Raw genomic sequence first — 14469 nt, forward strand, 5'->3', positions numbered from 1 at the left:
ACAAAATCACTAATAAAAAAAACCCAGCGATAATGCTATTTTACAGAATGAACACTAGATCATATAATAAGGGCAAACGTTGTATATTGAGGCCTATTGAAGTTTAAACGATTTAACAAGAAAGTGATGATGTAAAGAAAATGCAAAATTTCAGAGATAATAGTACACCTGACATAACAGAGCAATTGCCCACTCCACAGAGCTCAAAATTAAATTTTACCAGGCTCTCAGGTTAGCTTAACCAGGTCAGCTCCGGAAGATTTGGCCGCTCAATGACCAGAGCACTTTTTGCGATATGGCAATGCGTCGCTTTAACTGACAATTGCGCAGTCGTGCGACGCTGTACCCAAACAAAATTGGCGTCCTTTTTTTCCCAAAAATAGAGATTTCTTTTTGTGGTATTTGATCATCTCTGCGGTTTTTATTTTTTGCGCTATAAACAAAAAAAGAGCGTCAATTTTGAAAAAAACACGATATTTTGTACTTTTTGCTATAATAAATATCCCCATTTTTTTTTTTAAAAAAGCTAATTTTTTTCTTAATTTAGGCCGATATGTATTCTTCTACATATTTTTGGTAATAAAAATCGCAATAAGCGTATATTGATTGGTTTGCGCAAAAGTTATAGTGTCTACAAAATAGGGGATATATTTATGGCATTTTTATTTATTTTTTTTTATTAGTAATGGCGGCGATCTGCGATTTTTATTGTGACTGCGACATTATGGCAGACACATCGGACACTTTTGACACATTTTTGGAACGATTGACAATTATACAGCGATCAGTGCTATAAAAATGCACTGATTACTGTATAAATGCCACTGGCAGGGAAGGGTTTAACACTAGGGGCGATCAAGGGGTTAACTGTGTTCCCTGACTGTGTGTTCTAACCGTAGGGGGAGGGGACTGACTATAGGAGATTGTGGTTCCTATCTATTAGGAGATCGTGATTCCTAGCTATTAGGAACCCACGATCTGCATCTCCTCTCAGAACAGAACAGGGATCGGCACAGCCGCAGTGCAGTGCCACCTCCGCCTGCTATCCCACTTAACCTCCCTGGCAGTTTTCCCGAGTGTGGCTCGGGGTTAAATGTTAGTGCCATTAGCGGTAACCCTGAGCCACACTCAGAATTGCATTGCAGGATCCTGGTGCAGGTTACTTACCTTGTCCCCAGGATCCTGTGATTTCCCCCTCCGTGTGTCTGTGGGCTCTGTCCTCCACCAAATGCCTCTGTGTTCTGGGCTCCGTTCCCTGCGAGCGTCACAACGCACAGGTGCAGAGCCCAGTGGCAAATTCAAAAAATTGAAAATTCATAACACATACAGTACACTGTAATCTTACAGATTACATTACTGTATGAAATCATTTCACATCCCTTTTGTCCCTAGTGCTTTTTCCAATGCCCTGCATGCAGTTTTATATTATATATACTGTTCTTTCTGCCTGGAAACTTGAGATTGTCCATAGCAACTAAAAAGTGACCCTTTACATCAATAGTGGTTTAAGACCAGCTAGAAAACAGCGATAGTAAATTAGAACACTTGCAGAATTAAGCGATAGTGAATCGTGGGGAAATTAATTTTATTATTATTTTATATATATATATATATATATATATATATATATATATATATATATATATATATATATATATATATAATTATTTATAGTTACTTATTATATTATGATTTATGATTTTGTGTTTCAAACTTTATCATACCCGGGATGTCTACTAGACTCTTGTGTGGACAGGTTTAAGTGTGTTATTGCTAAGAATTACAGACCTACAATATAAAACACCAAATTTCTATGCAAAACAATTGTACCACTTTGAGACTCAAAAATCTGATATAATCATACCGCCAGGGTGGCTACAGGAGCCGACTTATAGCTACGACGGCTCATGGGATCGTGCTGACCTGCTGCCGTATAATGACGGCGGCTGGTCGGCAAGTGGTTAAACAGTTGCCTCAAAATATTAGAACAGCAAAGAGGTGACTCACCCTTGTAAAGGGGAGATCACTATGGAACCTCCCTCTATGCGGGGTGGGTCTACATACCAGACAAAAGAGCTGTATTAAATAGTGGGAGAGTTGTCCCAGGACAAAAGGGGTAAAGTGACCCAGACGTTTATGCAGTAACAACATTGTAACAGTTTATTGGACTCAATTTATTGGACTTTAATTGGATTAGAAACAAACATATAAAATGTATCAACCCTCCACCTGTCACTGGATAACAATCTTGTTATTAGCTAAAAGAAAGAAGCACACACTTGACCTCAAATTTTTGTAAATATTTTATTATATCTTCATGTGACAACACTGAAGAAATGACACTTTGGTACAATGTAAAGTAGCGAGTGTAAAAGTGTAAATGTGCTGTTCCCTCAAAATAACTCAACATACAGCCATTAATGTCTAAACCGCTGTCAACAAAAGTGAGTACACCCCTAAATGAAAATGTCCAAATTGGGCCCAAATTGTCAATATTTTGTGTGGCCACCATTATTTTCCAGCACTGGCTTAACCCTCTTGGCCATGGAGTTCATCAGAGCTTCACAGGTTGCCACTGAAGTCCTCTTCCACTCCTCCATGATAACATCACGGATCTGGTGGATGTTAGAGACCTTGTGCTCCTCCACCTTCCATTTGAGCATGCCCCACAGATGCTCAATAGGGTTTAGGTCTGGAGACATGCTTGGCCAGTCCATCACCTTTACCCTCAGCTTCTTTAGCAAGGCAGTGGTCATCTTGGAGGTGTGTTTTGGGTCGTTATCATGTTGGAGTACTACCCTGCGGCCCAGTCTCTGAAGGGAGGGGATCATGCTCTGTTTCAGTATGTCACAGTACATGTTGATAATTATATATATATGCAGGGGTGGGTGGTGCTGCCTGTCAGCTGCATAGTGACCTCCAGTGATGACTAACCACTAGCCACATAAAAGTGCAAGTACTAGTTAAACCAAAGTGTAATGTGCACGTGATATATTAATAATAGAATCACCCTATTCCACTATATCATACCAGATGTATGATACAGTAGCTATCCATGTATGAAAGTGTTGATGGGTCCCTGTGTATGCATCCAAAAAGGTGATTGTACAAAACAAAAATACAAACATTAAATGAGAAAATCTCATATACGAAGTGACAGATGTGTGCCAAAACAAAAAGGTAAATAAGTGTACACCTGTGTGTAGGGTGTGCTAGATCCCTACACATACATCCAGAAGTGCACACTTAGATATACTTGAGTGGATATAATATATATATAAAATCAACACACGTAGTCATGTGAATTCATCACCGGGAAAAAAATCCTCATGTGCAAAATAATCATATATAAGCCCAGTCTATAGTGCTATTAAAAGTGAAAAATATCCAAAGTGACTTGTGCAAAGATCATTCCTAGATCTTGTGCAAACAACATATCACCATATCCTCATACCCCTGCAGGGGTAAATCGCATAAAATAGAGATATGTCTGGAACGGCTTTCCTCCTTGATGTGTGAAACCCTGGGGTGTCCGGACCTTGTATCCCTACTGGGGTGAGCAGCGGTGGACGTGGTTGACAGATCCTGGATGGTTACCTCCTCTGTGGCACTTCAAAACCGTGGGGTATCCTTGCAGAGCTGAACAGGAGAGCTCTAAGAGTTGATTGGAAGGAAGGGACGCACCTCCTGTACACAGGAATAGAGCTGAGGCTGTCAATCAGCAGGAGATCCCTCCCGTAACCTTTTTTTCTCTCTTGGTGTCAGGAAAACTTGCCAGAAGTGACTCATGCTGATCAATCACACTCACACTCTCAGCTCTGTTCCTGTTCTGTTCACATGCACATTACACTTTGGTTTAACTAGCACTTGCACTTTTATGTGGCTAGTGGTTAGTCATCACTGGAGGTCACTCTCCAGCTGACAGGCTGCACCACCCACCCCTGTATATATATATCTTCTTGTTTGGTGCTTCACTAGTGAAGCCCCTAGGGGAGGCAGCAGCCTAGCCTTACCTAAGTGCGGTTACCTACCAATTGTAGCTCCCCAGTGCCAGCAGCACTAATGCAGCCCCAGACCATGACAATCGCACCACCATGCTTGACTGTAGGCAAGACACACTTGTCTTTGTACTCCTCTTCACCTGGTTGCCGCCACACACGCTTGACACCATCTGAATCAAATACGTTTATCTTGGTCTCATCAGACCACAGGACATGGTTCCAGTAATCCATGTCCTTAGTCTGTTGTCTTCAGCAAACTGTTTGTGGGCTTTCTTGTGCATCATCTTTAGAAGTGGCTTCCTTCTGGGACGACAGCCATGCAGACCAATTTGATGCAGTGTGCGGCATATGGTCTGAGCACTGACAGGCTGACCCCCACCCCTTCAACCTCTGCAGCAATGCTGGCAGCACTCATACGTCAATTTCCCAAAAGCAACCTCTGAATATGATGCTGAGCACATGCACTTAACTTCTTTGGTCGACCATGGTGAGGCCCATTCTGAGTGGAACCTGTCCTGTTAAATCACTGTATGGTCTTGGCCACCGTGCCACCGATCATTTCCCATGATGCTCAACTTCACTGCAGGGTGCATGAGCATTATGGGAAATGTAGTTCCAAAACATCTGGGGTGCCAAGGTTCACCATCACTGGCCTAGGGCATCTTTACGTAGAGCAACAATTCTTTTTTGGTTAACTGGGTTCAATTTGGACATTTTCACTTAGGGTGTACTCACTTTTGTTGCCAGCAGTTTATACATTATTGGCTGAGTGTTAAGTTATTTTGAGGGGACATCAAATTTACACTGTTATACAAGCTGTACAGTCACTACTTTACATTGTAGCAAAGTGTTATTTCTTCAGTGTTGTCACATGAAAAGATAATAAAATATTTACAAAAAATGTAAGGGGGTGTACTCACTTTTGTGAGATATTGTATATACTCAGTAAATAAATCCCCAGAGCTATATTGCCCATGTGCACAAGGGGCTATTATGCTAGGCCTAGGGCTGCTGAAGGACACCGTCAGGGTCTAAGCAGTTTGAATGAGAAACAGGAGGTGGTATATGGGTAAGTTCAGTAAACAAGGGGGCAGCCCTTAGGTTGCTTCTTCTGTCTGCTATCGTTGAGGCCCCTTAAGCGTTGGTGCACTTTAAGACTGTTTGAAGGCCTACATCCAGTTGATATGCACAAAGGGACTTGTATAGTCTTGGACTCTAAGGTAAGATGGTTGACGGAACAGGGATGGAATAGTCAAGTCGGGTACAAGACCAGTTCAGTGAAGCAATGTTATCTTAAACATGAACATGGTATATTGCCCTACAGCATACTGTATGAAGCAGATCTAAAGGTGGCTGAAAGAGATTTAGCAGTCAGCCTCACCTTAGTGGCTCAGTTCCTGCCAACAGTGTGCATACTGGGCAGGCAGCCCTCTCACCAGTCCTGCATCCCAGCTGTGATGGTGGAGATAGGAGGGCCCCCTGTCTCTGGTATCTTCCAAAGATCTGCTGAACAGCAATGTGTATGGTGATGAGTGGTCACATGCTCTCTGATCGTTCTGCAGTGGTGGTGTATATGGTGTAGCTGTAAACTGTTTCTGAGTAGTGATGACTTTGGGTACAGGCTTTACCCTTTGCTGGGATCCCAAATGGCTAGATGGAGTGCCACAGAGCTCCATACTCTCCCTCGTCCCATCACCAACTGCCCTGAGCTTTCCAGGGCAGTCTGGTATGAATCCCTCTGCCACTCCCCACGGAGCCCTGTGGCTCCCTGGGAACTGTAGTCACCTTCCTTCTTCATACAATACAGCCACTCCTCCCCTGGAACTACACATCTCAGAATACCACTCGTGTTTGTGTCTTTCCTTTGGTTGCCCTTGGATTTAACAGCAACTGGATGAAAGAGAAAAAAGGGGGAGGAGAGGAGCAGAGAAAGTAAGCAGACATGAGTAGGACCTGCAGCTCTCTGTGGTTGAGCCACACAAAAGACTGCGTAAAAACAAAGCTGCCAACACCTGGCTACATACCCCCCCACCAAAACTCTTTGGTCCCCAAAGATGATATTAAGACTTCACAGAACACAGCACTGCAAACAATAGCAAACTGGAATAGCAACTAAAAAGAAAATTAATTAAGTACACAGGCTTAGATAATTCTCATAAACACCTGAATTGTACAGAGGAACCTCCGGTCAATCATAAATCAGGGCGAGGTTGTTCTTTCTATGGGTTATCAATTTAGGTATAGCCTATTGGGGTGTGTCAGAGGGCAGATACAGGTAATATACTCGTCTGGTATAGTCCTTCTGTCGAGTGTCTGATAGTCGATGCAAACCTTCAAAGACCTGCTCTTCTGCACCACTACTATTGGAGAGGCATAAGGACTTTACAACTTTCTAATGATTTTTATCCTTTTCAGTTCTGCCATTTGTTTACGAAGGTCCTCGAGGTTGCTTAGTGGGATTTGCCAAGCTCTCTCCCTGAATGTTTTTTCCTCCTGGAGTAAAAATGTATTGCTGAGGGCTCTTAGCACACCCCACGTCATAATAATTTTTTAGGAGGACCTCCTGCCACTTGAGGAGCCATCTCTTGATCCTTTCTTCCCACTCAGGTGGTAACGATGAATCTTGGAGGTAAAGCCTGTCTATTCCCCCGGGGCTTCCCCCACTAACCTGGATGGGACTATTGGCATGGCTGCCCTCACCTGTCCCAACAGTATCAGAGGCTTCAGTCCGACTGGGAGGCCGTTATTATTACGGACACTGACAGAAAACTTCCTATGACTTCGCTGTAAGGCCTTGGTTGATATCACTTCTAGGATCAGCTCTACCCCAATGTTTCCTCCTCGAAAATCTGTATTAAGGGCAACTTAGGGCCCGGGCTGATTCCATGTTAACTTTACAGAGGCGTGCAAGCAAGCCATTTCTCCAGGTTGTAGCCCTCTCTCTTGAGCACCAAGTCGCCAACGCTTTTCCACCCCATCTGTCAGGGCTTTCTGCTCTTGCAGGACTCATTGGTAGGCCTAATGTAGGTGGGGGGAATATCCTTAGTGGAAGAATCATCTTTTACAGGTTTGGGGGTAGACCGTGGAGGGGAGCAGAGAGAGCGAGCAGGCATAACTGAGATCCACAGCTCTCTGTCGTTGGGCCGCTCCAAACGCTGAGTAAGAACAAAGTTGCCAGCACCTGGCTACACATCAATAATACATTTTTCAATCTGTTAATTCTGTACTTTACCTAATATTTGTTTGGTATGATGTTTTATTTATCTCCAACTATTTATGGTCAAAATATTTAAATTTTCAATCCATATCAAGAGTCCTAATTTCTGGTATGTAGCTACACCGTTCTTATTTAGCACAACAGAAAATCAATATATGTTCTCAAAGCAAAAAAAAAAATTACTTTGAGAATGTCCCAGCAATTGTGCAAAAGTCACAAATAATACCTTTAATTTTTGCAGTATGTATGTAATGTCAAATTCTATTTGTTGCCCTCTCACTTATGCAGATGTGCCGCAAGGCTTTGGGATCTGGCAGAGACACAGCAGAGGCCTACAGCACATCTGTCCATGTGCCAAATTTTCAAAGATTGCAGTGCTGAAGTTCCTCACAGCTGAGTAGAGCGTATTCCTGGTATAGGAATCTGCTGTCCTCTACTGTTTGTATTTGTAATATGCTGTGCTGTTTATCACAGAATGAATTATGTATAGCATTTCCTGTCTCTGGGTTGTTGTCCAAAGAGGAGGAAGTGAAGAGAAAGAAAGTCTGAGACTTATGTCCTGTCCATGGAAGAACTGTTGCTAATTCTGGACCAGAAGCAGGCATTATTAGGTAACTGCTCCTATGTTTAATAGTTTATAATTGTTGCCCATAGCATCTGGGTGCAAATATGTACTGTATATATCTACTGTAAATATCTAAAGACTGGTGACAGAAGTATATCTGTCCCCTTGTTGTTATCTCACAAACACTAAAACCCAGTACACACTGCAAGATTTTTTCTTTCAACCCAGCAGTGATGTTGGTGCATCGATCTCCCCTGCTGTGCTATTGTATTCTTTCAGGGGGACTCCCTCTCTCCAGAATTTACTAATCAGCTCTCGCAGCCATTGGCTGCAAGGAATCATTGAGTGCTGGCTTTCCTTCAACAAAAGCCGATCATTAGACCAGCTTCTGTCGGACAGACTGCTGTACACACTGATTAAAAGTTGGCCTGTTCAGCAGGAAACTGCTTTTTGGACAATGTGTACCCAGCTTAAAGCAGATAACTAAGTCTGTAAATCTGTTTATTAAAATAGAGTTTATATCTAGCTTTTGTTATTTTAGTTAACTCTGCCCCTTCTCGTCTGGGATTCTATAGCTAGTTTTAGCTCTGGGCTCAATAACCAGCATAGATAGGCTACAGCCAGGTTAGGCATCTGATGGCCACTTGGGAGTTAGAGGTCCGGGTGCATGACAGATTAGAACATTATTAGGGACTAAGACACAAGGTAAATAAGCTGATTCTGAGTTCCAGTGCCGCACCATGATTTCTGCTTGTGAAAAGCTGCATTCCAGGCTGGTTTGTCACTTTACTAATAACTACATGTACCTGGATATATGTTCAAAATTTTACCAGTACTTTTATCAGCCCTTTGCTGACAATACCTGTTTGTACATTAAATGTATGTATTATTATTTTTTTTTTCTTTTTTAAAGCTTGTATTATTTCCATACTGATCTGCATCTATACTTATGGTTAATGTTATATGCTGGTTGCAGTAGTTTTTCTGCTCCCTATTACTTTGATTAAATTACTGATTAATTTCCCAGTAAGGGAATCCACTCTGTTTATAGAGGCCCTGCTAACTTTAATTTTGAACTCTTCCACTTAGCGAAGGTTCTGGTTCTTTTTATTACCTACAGATTTAGCACAATATCCTGTTTATGGGAGGGTCATTTCTCATAATCCCCCTCCCCATCCCAAAAAATGTTGTAGCTTTTTATTTTTTTCAGGTGTTTTACAAGTATTTTTGCACCAGTATCAAGCTTTGGGAGTTTGTTTCCTGGGCTGGGCAAGGGGAAGAGAGCAGTTCTATAAGAGGAGAGGAGTTCTTCAGGTGTAGTGTGTAAACCATAGGGCACCTAAGCGTACAAGTGTGAACAGGGACAATTTGAAAGAATAGGATTCTGCATGTTAAGTGTAGTCAGGCATAGGGAAATAAGCAAAATAAACAGGTGTAAATGGGGGGTTCAAAGTATAACTAAAGATAAAACTTTTTTTTGGATATACTGGAGAGGCATTAGAACACCTGCCAGGTTTGTATTACTGTTAGTGCCCCCATTAGGGAGATTCATCCTCTCTTTTTGTCCTGTTTACTGTTATTGCTGAGAATGAAAGTATTAAAAAAAATCACAAATTTTGGGTTGTCACTAAAATAGCAATAGAGGGGACTCTGGTGAAAACCAGGAATTCCCTCACTTTCAACAGATTTCCTTTCACTTTCTGCTGTGGCTATTGGACAGGAAATGAAGGGAAATCTCCCTAATGGAATACAGAAGGCAACAAAAAACAATAGGGGTTATAACCCTTCATAACGTTTTAGTTTTCCTTTATTCTTCTATACAGATACTCATTAAGATCCAGTAATGTTCCTGATGATGTTTTTACTCTCTTCTTTTAATATCAACCCTCTTAAGATTATTTAAAATGCTGTAACCATTAGATGGAGCCAAATAACTCCTATTGACTATCACAACCTCTACAAGTTCCTCCATAGCCTCTAACGTGTTATCTCAAGTGATTTATTAGGATAAGCTATATTACTGCTGTACGAATAGCACACAGGTCAAAACTAATATTACTGCTAATATTACTGCTAGAGCTTGGCTGAACTGTAGTTGTCACTTTGGCTCAGCACAAGAGGGATATTACCATGTTGCTACAGCTACATAAAACTGATTATTTCAGCTATGATGCTAATCCAGCTTGAGATCTGCTTGGGTTCTAGGCAGTGTTTTAGTATCTAGATAAAATGTTTGTTTTTGTGTCAAACAGATATCATTAGAGTATGGAGTATGTAAGTAATTGAGCATTTTGTCATAACAGAAGAGAGAACTTGTCATGTGAAGCAGTATCACAGTTGTTGCAGAGCAAATTGAAACAATGTAGAAATCAAATTTGATTTTGCTTCAATTCAGATTGCCCTTGTCAAATTTTCTAAATGGAAAATCAGTGGTTTGGATGCATTTTTTTTTCTATTTACTATTTCTGACAGCTTGTAGCTGTAGATAATCAGAAATTACTTTAGCCTTAATGCACAAATCATGAAACGTGTTTCTTTATTTAATGAACAGCAAATAGTTTTAGGTTCAAAGCTGCCATGGGTTAGAGGGAAATTCTTTATGTTCATGGATCTGGCAAATTAATGGACCATAGTTAACCATAATGCACAGCCTGGCCTTTAAACTTACGTCAGCCTGCTTAGGAGGGCCAGTAAGAGAGCTTTTGGATAAGCCACACCCCTTACTATAAAAGGGTGAGTTTCCAGCATGTAGGCAGGTGCAGTTAGCCTTCCCACCTGTAGGTGGCCTAGAGTTATTATTATATGGGAAGGGAAACCTCATAAGAGAATTGGTCCCTCAGAATCCCTACAGTGCCTTGAAAGATGAAAGTAGTCTGATTGGACACTGAGAGACTTTAGGGGCCATCTTGGGCTAGGAAACATTTTAAATAAAGATTCCTATGACATTTTTGCACATTTTTGGTACGTGTGTGGTAGGGAGAAGAACCCACTTGTGAGGGTCAGTGTGTAGCACAGGGTCAGGTTCTAGTTGAGGAAGGATAGCTCAGGGAAGGCGTTTTCGTCACTTTAAACACTCCAGTAAGCAGTGCAGAGGCGTGGAGCCAGGGCAGAGATCTCTGCCTATTTAAAGCAGGGGCATTACTCCTGGTAACATGTAATGTTACTACTAAGATTGTATATTATCTGGATTGCTTATATTAGTACTGAAGAGTAGTTTATTTGTTGCTGCAACCAAATTGTTCAATATTTATATAAAAGGCATCATCACACTACAAACTATGTGTGAGTATTTCCTCTCAATACAAAGTATCTAACAGGCCCCACCTACAAGCAACCGTTTTAACAATGCGCTATAGCTTTGATAGGGAAAGCATGGGGAGTACTGCTAATAAAGTGCAAAGGGATAGATCAGTGTAGCACCGACAGGTCTCTTAAAGTAAATGTAAACCCTTAACTCAGGTACATAGGGCCAAATGCCGGGGGACGTCGGGCGGTTAAAAAAAAACGTCCGACATTCGGCCCGTGTGTATGTCGTTCTGTCTTGTTTGGCCAGCTTATGTCGGATGAGCATGTTGGAAAATCAGCAGCTGACCCGCTCCCGATCAGTGGTTGGGCGGAGAGCACTGATCGGAGTGTTCTGGCGGGGGGCCGTCCCCCTGTCAGAACACAACAGCTCAGCAGGGGAGATTGCTGTACTTACTTTGCATAGTGAGTACAGCGACTCCTACCAGAGCTGACAGGTTTTTTTTCGTTCAACTCACTGGGTTGGACAGAAAGAAACTAATAGTGTGTACCAGGCTTTACTGAATGTCCCTTAGGTAGCAAAATGCTGTGCATCTTGGAGATTTGGGAGTTGAGAAAGGGAGGGGTTCTTTTTTCACAGGGCTTATTTCCTAATTGTTGGTGTTATGTTACAACCAAAATGTACATGTATTTTATTGGGATTATATGTGATAGACCAACACAAAGTGGCACATAATTGTGAAGTGGAAGAAAAATTATAAATGGTTTTCAATTTTTTTTTACAAATAAATATGTGCATTTGTGGCTTGCATTTCAGCCCCCCCCCCCCCCCCCCCCCGAGTCAATACTTTGTAGAACCACTTTTCGCTGCAATTACAGTTGCAAGTCTTTTTTGGAGCTGCTGACTGTCATTTAGCTGTCTGAAGTGCTGAGCTGTGGAGGGGCAGGGAGCGGTTGTCTCAGCCTCTCAGCGGCTCACTGAGGGTCTGAGACTGCCATCAGTCCAGGCACCTGGCAGATTCAGACTTCCGAAATCAGGATGATGAGGTGCCTGGACTGAACTTGGTGACGTCAGCAGAGAGTGGACTTCAGACCGCTCTCTGCTGAAACTGGGTCACAGGAGTGCAAAACGAATTGCACTCCTGTGAGCCATAGGAAAAGCCTAGCCAAAAGAGCAAAGGTTAGCCTTCTCCTTTAAGACAAATAAACCTCACAAATTTAAATTGTTATTAAATATACTGTACAATGTTTTGGAAATTAAATTGTAAAAGTATACAATGTTTACATTTCTTGAAAAATTGGGAAGTTCCCCCAGGGTTTTTTTTTAGTGGCAATAATGATATATTAATCGAAAAAAGTATAAATATATTGAAATAAAATAAAATCATTTATTTGTGCAAACAGCAAATTGCAAATCATTCATCAAAGTTTTTGGTAAAAATACAGATCTCAGGTTGCGGACATGTCTCAAAATATTCCATCAATATTGGATAATACAATGCATTTACAATAAAAATAAATATAGATTTGTTAGTAAACATCCACATGAATACCCCGATGTGTTTTAACCCATGCTGTTGCTGTCTTCTTCAGGGGATTTCTATTCTGGTGAAATATATCAAAAGATTTCAATGTTCCAACATTTTGTATCGAACTAAGAACTATGTATATGTAGTATTATGTTAATATATTTACCACTTGAAGGATGAATTTCAAACAAAATGTCACATATCCAGAGATTTCTAAAAAGAGGCACTGATCCAGGGATCCTCATGAGTCAATCCCCACCCCTCCAGGCGAACGCCAACACCAAGGGGCTTGCAAGGAGTCATACATAGTTGGAACAACAAAGGGGAAGGCGATGGACGACTCCTGAGATATATTGCAATAAATAATTCAGTATTTGTATAATTTAAATTGAGCCTTGAGGCTCTGAGGAAGAAGGCTAACCTTCGAAATGCATAGCCAGTAGCGGTCCGTACGTCCTCTCTTCAGGATCTGGAGACTGCCATCAGTACACGGACTGTCACAAGCCAAAGACTGTTACAAACGTGATTTTCTCTCTACCTTTGTGAGTAGTTTTAAATTATGTTTTCTTCCTAATAAATGTATCAAAGGATAATGCACAAGACTGGTGCGCCCTCTTTTTTCTGTTTTTTCGTCTGATTGCTAGGATACCCCTATCCTGGAGGGCAGGAAGGCCAAACGCTATTGTCCACCCCGAACTTTGAACTGCCTGGCTAACACATTCGTGCACAAGAGTATTTGTTTTGCTGTATAGGAGAGGTCCTCAATAGTCTTCAGTGAATCAGACAGCTGGTGAATGGCAGACTGAAGCAGGCTGGTACTGGTGACAGCAGGCAGGTAAGGCATGCACTGGCAGCGGAATGTAGAACAGCAGGCACAGCAGGATGTGTCAGGATGCAGAGTCAGGTAAGCTGGGTCATATATTGGTAGGATGGATCAGGTACAGAGGAGCAGGCAAGAGCGTGGTCTGGGTACAAGCCAGATCAGGAGCCAATCGGTGGAAGAGAAGCAAATGGAGCAGACAGCAGGTCAAAGACAAGGTCAAGGACAAGCCGGGTCCATGCAGGTGGAGTTCAGAGTGGTCAGACAAGCCGGATCAGAAACTGGAATCAGGATACAGAATAAAAGGATACAGAGAAGGCTGAAAGACAAAGCAGAACTGATCCTGAACACTGGCCGAGTTTAAATAGCCCATTTGGTGCCAATAACTGTCACAGGTGCATGCGTGTGCCGACGCGCATGAGAATGTGCAACAGGTTGTGTGCGCGCACGAGTATACGCATGTGCATATGCATATGCATTAGCCAGTACCCAATTCTTATGAGCATGAAGGGGAATATGTTTTAGCCTATTCATAAAAGTCCATCCAGAGGAGTCATCTCATCTATTAGCAGGCATTTCCTTACATTGGCTAATGTCCTGTCTGCGGTGACCAGCTGTCAGATTGCCAATGAAGCCAGGTTATAGTAACCAGCTCAAAGTATGCCTGAGGTATACAGTTAACAGTTCTGATGGACGATTTGTCTCTGAAGACTGACTAGAAGTGAGCAAGATTCCCCATATATCCAATGGCTTCTCTCAGAATACCAGAGATTCAAGCCTCAGTCTGTCTAGTGAGTGGGGCATGTGTCTTAGAAGCCGCACCCACACTACACACATCTCCCTTTTTATTCATCTCACAGAAATAGTGTCGCCTAGCAAGGAGGTGATACATAAGAGTTCTTTTGAGTTTGCAGATTACTAAAATCTTTCTTTTTATATAAAGTTCAACTAGCCTTCAACTATACTAGCCAATTTCTACCAAATACATACTTAAAGCGGAGTTCCACCCAGAAATGGAACTTCCGCTGTTCAGATTCCCCCCCCCCTCTGGTGTCACATTTGGCACCTTTCAGGGGGGAGCAGGTTAAATCCAG

The sequence above is a fragment of the Aquarana catesbeiana genome, linkage group LG04 (assembly GCF_042186555.1).
Source record: "Aquarana catesbeiana isolate 2022-GZ linkage group LG04, ASM4218655v1, whole genome shotgun sequence".
Taxonomy (NCBI): domain Eukaryota; kingdom Metazoa; phylum Chordata; class Amphibia; order Anura; family Ranidae; genus Aquarana; species Aquarana catesbeiana.